General features: G+C 51.3%; 1 pseudogene; it reads left to right on the top strand.

The window, feature by feature from the left end:
- The first annotated feature begins 5,111 nt into the window (after positions 1-5,111).
- On the top strand, positions 5,112-5,586 carry LOC123520936 (annotated as a pseudogene).
- Positions 5,587-6,071: the final 485 nt, after the last annotated feature.

Raw genomic sequence — 6,071 nt, 5'->3', positions numbered from 1 at the left:
GGGAGGGAGGGAAAAAATGAGGACCTAATGTGGGGGGCTTAAGTGGAGAGGAAATATTTTGAGAATGATGAGGGCAATGAATGTACAAATGTGCTTTACACAATTGATGTGTGTATGTATTATGATAAGAGTTGTATGAGCCCCTAATAAAATGATTTAAAAAAAAAAAAGAAAAGTGTTTGGACCGGGTCTGGACCATGCAGTCCCTTCCCCCAGCCTCTCGGAAAGACAGGTGATTTGCTGGACTGCGCAGTCCCTGCCTCCAGCATTCCAAGGAGCTTATCTCTCTGGGCAGGGAGGGTCCACACAGCCCCTTCCCCGCCTCTCAAGGCCAGAGCTGGAGTGTGCAGCCTCTTCCCCCACATGCCAAGAAGCTGGTCTGTGGGGGACTCAGACTGCAGCTGCTCGCAGGGAAGCCTCCCTGCTCCTTATTGGCGCAGGCACCAGCAGCTCTCTCCACCTCGTTTGCATATTTCCCTGACCCAAATCCTACAAATATCCCACTGCCCACGGACGGGCGTGATTTTCCTGACCTAATAAAGCCGCTCTTAACGTCACGTTCTCTGTCTCAGTCCTATCTCTGTTCAGTGTCTCGGTATTGACTTCTCAAAAAGCCCGTGCACATGTTTATAGATGTGAAAGTGTGCCTTTTAAGTTCTCATAGGCGGTTACAGAAAAAAACAGGTTTTAAACATCTTCTGATTATACCATGTAAAGTTAACTTTTAGTAGTAGACTTTCTAAATGCCTGGTTGCCCTGTCCTGAAATTGCTCTTAATAAGATATGGGTACACCAATGGAAGGGAATGCCCCAAACTGAAGAAATTGGAGGAAATAATTTTGCTTGTGCATCTGTTAAACAGGCTGTCCCAAATTACTGTCAGCCGTTCACCTGGCTGGGTTCTAGTGGCTGCCAAAGTCTACGTTGTGGGTCAGGTATCAGGCTGGAGGCATCTCCTGACTTGTCTGTCACCACTGACAAATCCTTGATCAGTAGGGGAGACAGCAGGCCACTGGCTGTGAGTCAGAGGCTGACAGGTGAGACAGCTGCAGATGCAGAGGCTCGGGAGGCACAGGGTTGGTGCATCCAGCAGGCCACTGGCTCAATTTCAAATAGCTACAGTCAGATTACGACACGCCAGATACTGGCTCTGGATCCAGCAAAAAGGCAGGAGAGCTTTGCCAGAAAGTTTATGTCTGTTGGAAGCAGGTCAGGCCCCTCAAGAAATTATCTTTTTAATTGACTGGCTGCTTGTAGCATATCTCATCACGAATGTGATTACCTTGTGTCATATCTCTTCTGGGAGGATGGCAACACCTTAACTGCCAAACCACGGAGAACCATGTCCCAGCCAGGTTGACATTACAACCTTTATCACTTTATACCAAAGGGATTTATAGAGGGGTGAGGGAATAACATTTTAAAAGACTTGGAACACTGTCGGTTATTATGAGACAGAGGTTAAAGACGTTCAAAATTGCTGTAGCACTCTATGCTCGGTACCATCGACGACTCCTGGTCTCCGCAGTACTTGCCCGCTCATCTGTGGGTTCCTTAACTCACTGCAGCGTTTCACGGAAGTCTCACACTGACAAGTAAATGGTGCACGTGGTTGTGGAGGTTAGCAGTTCCCAAATCCGGGGTCAGACATTAGGCTGGAAGCTCCTCCTGACTTCCCGTGGAAAAGTGGAACAACGAACTCCCATTGGCAGGTCACCTGTCAGACTGCTGGCTTGTTGGCTGTGTGAGCTGGCCAATCAGGTCAGACCACAGGCTGCAGACTGGAGTTCTCAGAACTGGAATCAGAGAGCAGTGAGCCCCGTTGCCGGACGCAGAGGAGAGCACACTTTATCTGAGTCTGCGAAGATGTTGGGTGCAGACCCCACCCTCAGGGAAACTCCCCTTAACTTGAGCAAGTCGGTGCCAGTGCGACTTGTAGGAATGGTGACCCAGGTAAGGGTGGTGACCTGAATCATATCTCGGGACATTTTTCTGGGGGCGGGGGTGGGGGTGGGTGGGGAACAAACATTTTAAAGATGCTTGCTTATCCGCTCTTTGGCGCAGTGTCCAATCTAATGGGAAAAAGACAATAGACGCACACATTAGAGGGACTTGTGGTTTGGATCCGCTCGCAGCGAGCACTGTTTTAGGCCCACACCCAAAGAGCCAGGAAAGACAGATGTCTGCCTGCGGGGCTGGTGAGGGACCCTCATCTGTTCCCTGGCAGGGACCTAACTGTGCCTTTGACTCCCCGCAGGCCCGGGGGTGGGCGCGCTTCCAGGAGAGCCACCTTTAGGACGCTCCCTCACCTCATGGGGGCTTGGCCCACCGGCCTGTGCCACCTGGGTGCCCACTAGGACTCAGACACCCAGCATCTTCCCTGCCAGGTCAGGACGCTGCGGGACCAACCTGGCTTCACTCAGTGCTCCGAGTGGCTGCGGCCAGCCTGCAGCGCCCGGACCCACCAGGCCTGGGCCGGGCGCGTCCTGGGCGCTGCCCCAGGGCTTCTGCCAAGCCGAAGGCAAACGTTGCCCAGGCAACGCCTCCATCTTTGTAGCCTCTCCTCCACTGCCTTTTCCTTGCGGAATGTACTGGAAGTTGTTATTGTTTGTGTTGATCTGCGGAATGGGGCGCAGAGTGGAAAGGGACGGGGGAGAACAGCGCCCAGCAGCTCTTTTGGGAACTCTGGGGCCCTGGGCACCAAGAGACCGGCGCAGACGCTGTTACAGGACGGCACTAAACAGAGTTCGTGGGGAAAATGGCATTAACAGGTGATGGCTTTTTTCCCACGAACTTTTTGAAGGCCTTTGTACTTTTACAGTCCGTTGGAGAGAAGCGCACACGCGGCTCGTTGCTTAGCAACATAAAGTCAACGTCTCAATAAAACAAACAAGGACCCAGTGAGAGGCAGGTGGTCCAGAGCACAAGGAGGCTGCTGGATCTTATTATCGAAACAGTTGACGGGTGACAGAAACACACCAAGCCTTCCCCTGGGGATGCACACGAGCTGCTGGTACACTCAGTTCAGCCCGATTCTGTTCCCCATTTATTGTGTGGACATTCTGAGACGACCCACATGGTTTGCATGGATTGGTGGTCTATTCTTTGAGCAGATACGCAGTAGGCCCTCGTTGTGAAACGCATCTCCAGTGACTGTCTACGTGTAGGGGACCTTGGTAGCTGGCAGTGGGTTAGGAGTGGCTTGCTAACTGCAAGCAAGGTCAGCAGTTTGAAACCACCGGCTGCTTCTAGGAAGGAAGAGGTGGCTTTTTGCTTCCTTAAGACATCATCTCCGGAACCCATGGAGGCAGTTCGACCCGGTCCTCCAGGGTCACTGTCACTGGAAGGGTCCATGGCAGTGGGTGAGATATAGTTCACTTTTAAAAATTGTGAATTAGGTTGACATAGCAGATCAACATTTTTTTTCCGATCAACATTTTTACATTCAACCTTTCAACCCACCCCAGGACTTGCCCGAGCCCCTCCCTCTCCCCTCTCTTCCCATCTCCCGTCGCTATCACTCAAGGAAACCCCTAGCCTGTGACTTCCCCTCCCTCCCTCCCCTCCCACCACCAAAGTCTGTTCCTTCTGGTTTGGAACCCTTTTCTTTGTGTGTGTGAAATGCCAGTGGGCTTCTACGGTGCTGTCCTTCTGTGATGATTCCCTTCGCTCAGCAGACCCCTGAAACACGCCCTGAGGTGTTTCAACGTCACCTCCATTCTTCAGCCATGTAGGATCCCGTGGGGATGTAGGTACCAAAGTTTCTGGGTCCATCTCCCACCTGTGGGCCCTGAGGTTGCTGCCCTCTTCCTGCTGTGTGAGGAGTGTTGTGTCGAGCACGGCTGTGCCTCTAGCTGCGGTGTTCAATGTTCCTTGTTTCTGTAGGGTATATGCCAAGGAGAGGGATATAGGCCAGGTTTGAGGAAGAACCCGGCCGCTTTCCTCAAGGGCTGCCTGTTTCACGGCCCCACTAACGGCGTGTGAGGGTTCTAATCTCTCCGCACCTCTTCCAGCACTTGGTCTTTTCTGCTCTGTTGAACTTTGCCATCCATTCTTGGGTGAGGTGTTATCTCACCGGGTTTTGCTTTGCCCCTCTCAGAGGGCTGGCAGTCCTGAGCATTTCTTCGTGTGCCTGGACGAACTGTCTGTTCATGTCCTCTGCCTGTTTTTCAATTGGGCCACTTGTCTTTTTCTTGCTGAGCTGTTGAAGTTTGCCAGATTAGTCTCTGGGCAGATCACAGGCTTATATTCCATAACTCATAAGCATCTGCTTCCACTTGTCACTCCAATCCCCTCGATGTACCATCACTTACCTCCTGTCCTGGTATCTCCATCCCTTCTTCCTGGCTAACCCTCGGAAGCTTGTCATGCAGGAAACGCTGCCCTTTGGCTCTGAAATGATGACTTGCCTCACCGTGGGATTGTCTTTCATTTAAATTGTTGCTGAAAGCATACAGAGCAACACACACACCAACAATTTCTCCGCGTGTGCTTCAGTGGTGTGGCTTCTGTGCTTCAGTGTGGGCAAAGACGCTTGCCCCTTTCTGGCACTGACCTCCTCCGTTAGCATGAACTCACTGCCCGCTAACCCTCCTTCAGGCCTTTACGGTTGCTGTGAGTCTGAAGCAACCAGACAGCAGTTGGTTTTGTTTTCGTTGTCCTTTGATTCCTGACAGTGTGTTGTGCTCGCTACTTGGCTTTCTTTCTTCCCTCACTATCCTACCCGAAGAAAAGCAACATACGGGAGAGAAGAGGAGAAGACTGTGCGTGTGTGTGTGTGTGTGTGTGTGTGTGTGTGTAGCTGGGGGAGAAAGGTAGGAAACTGAGAATTAACACCTGAGACCTGGCCCAGGGGTTTCCATCATTCTTGAAATTCTAAACTATTAAGCAAATGTAACAAACTTTGCAACTATATCTCCAAGACTTCTCTCGGGAGAATGAGACTGGGCTGTGAGCATCTAACTGCTTCATTCAAATCTGTACAGCCAACAACCCTAACCCATTAGCAGACTCTGGGGGAAGGAAGGAGAAGCAGTCACAGCTGGCAAAAAATATACAGATAACGTCTAGCTTCTTAGAAACCACACTCCTAAAGGCAGCCTTAGAAATGTATGTATAGGCCTTTCCCCCGGCCGGCAGTGCGGAGGCCGCAGCTGCCTCGAGTTCCTGTGAAAGACTTGAAGCTGCAGGAGTTCGCCAGAGCTCTGGCGGCCTTCCTCAAAAAGTCCAGGAGGCTGACAGTCCCTGAATGTTAGACACGGTCAAGTTGGCCAAGCATCGAGAGCTTGCTCCCTGTGACAAGAACTGGGTCTACACGAGAGGTGCCTCCCCAGCACGTGGGGGGGGGGGGGGGGGGGGGGGGGCGGGGGGAGGCGGGACAGCCTGTGGGACAGCCTGTGGCAGAGCAACGGTGTCACACCACTTCAGCCGGGGCTCCAGGATCGTGGCCCACTGGGTCCTTCTAGCCCTGGAGGGGCTCAAGACGGTGGAGAAGGACCAAGATGGCGGCTGCAAACTGACAACTCAGGGACAGAGGGATCTGGACAAATCGCTGGACAGCTGGAAGCTGCCAACAAGAAACATTAGAACAAATGATGCTGGGGTTAATACATTGCCTCATTCATTTTTTAAAATGTATCGATGGAGAGACGAGAATAGACGATGAAAGGCATAAATCTGACTCGAGCAGTTATAACTCTTGTCAGTTGATCTCCTCTGGGATGCATCCTGGACCTGATCTGGTTTTCAACATTTCCTATATTTTTGTTTTGTTTTGTTGGTTCATATTACAGTGTTTCTCGGAGTGTTATGTCATTGGAGGCCACCCACTTGAAGTTGTGTGACCTGTTTTTCTGTGTTTTATATATGAAACCCAGGCTTGATAACCCTCTAGGGACAGCAGGTAGAATAATGGCTTGGGTGGGTGGGTGGGGGCTGGGGGGCAGTAAAAGGGAGATGATGTCAAGGAGTCCAGGAAGAAAATGAATGTTTGGAAACCGTGGTAGCAAATTGTACAATTCTGCTTGACGTGATTGAACTATGGACTGATATATGTATTAACTCCCAATTAA

The sequence above is a fragment of the Echinops telfairi genome, unplaced genomic scaffold, assembly GCF_000313985.2.
Source record: "Echinops telfairi isolate 266 unplaced genomic scaffold, ASM31398v2 ScPeMD7_7467;HRSCAF=8505_1, whole genome shotgun sequence".
NCBI lineage: Eukaryota > Metazoa > Chordata > Mammalia > Afrosoricida > Tenrecidae > Echinops > Echinops telfairi.
The sequence above is the reverse complement of the archived record's forward strand: the minus strand, read 5'-3'. Positions and strand labels throughout refer to the sequence as shown.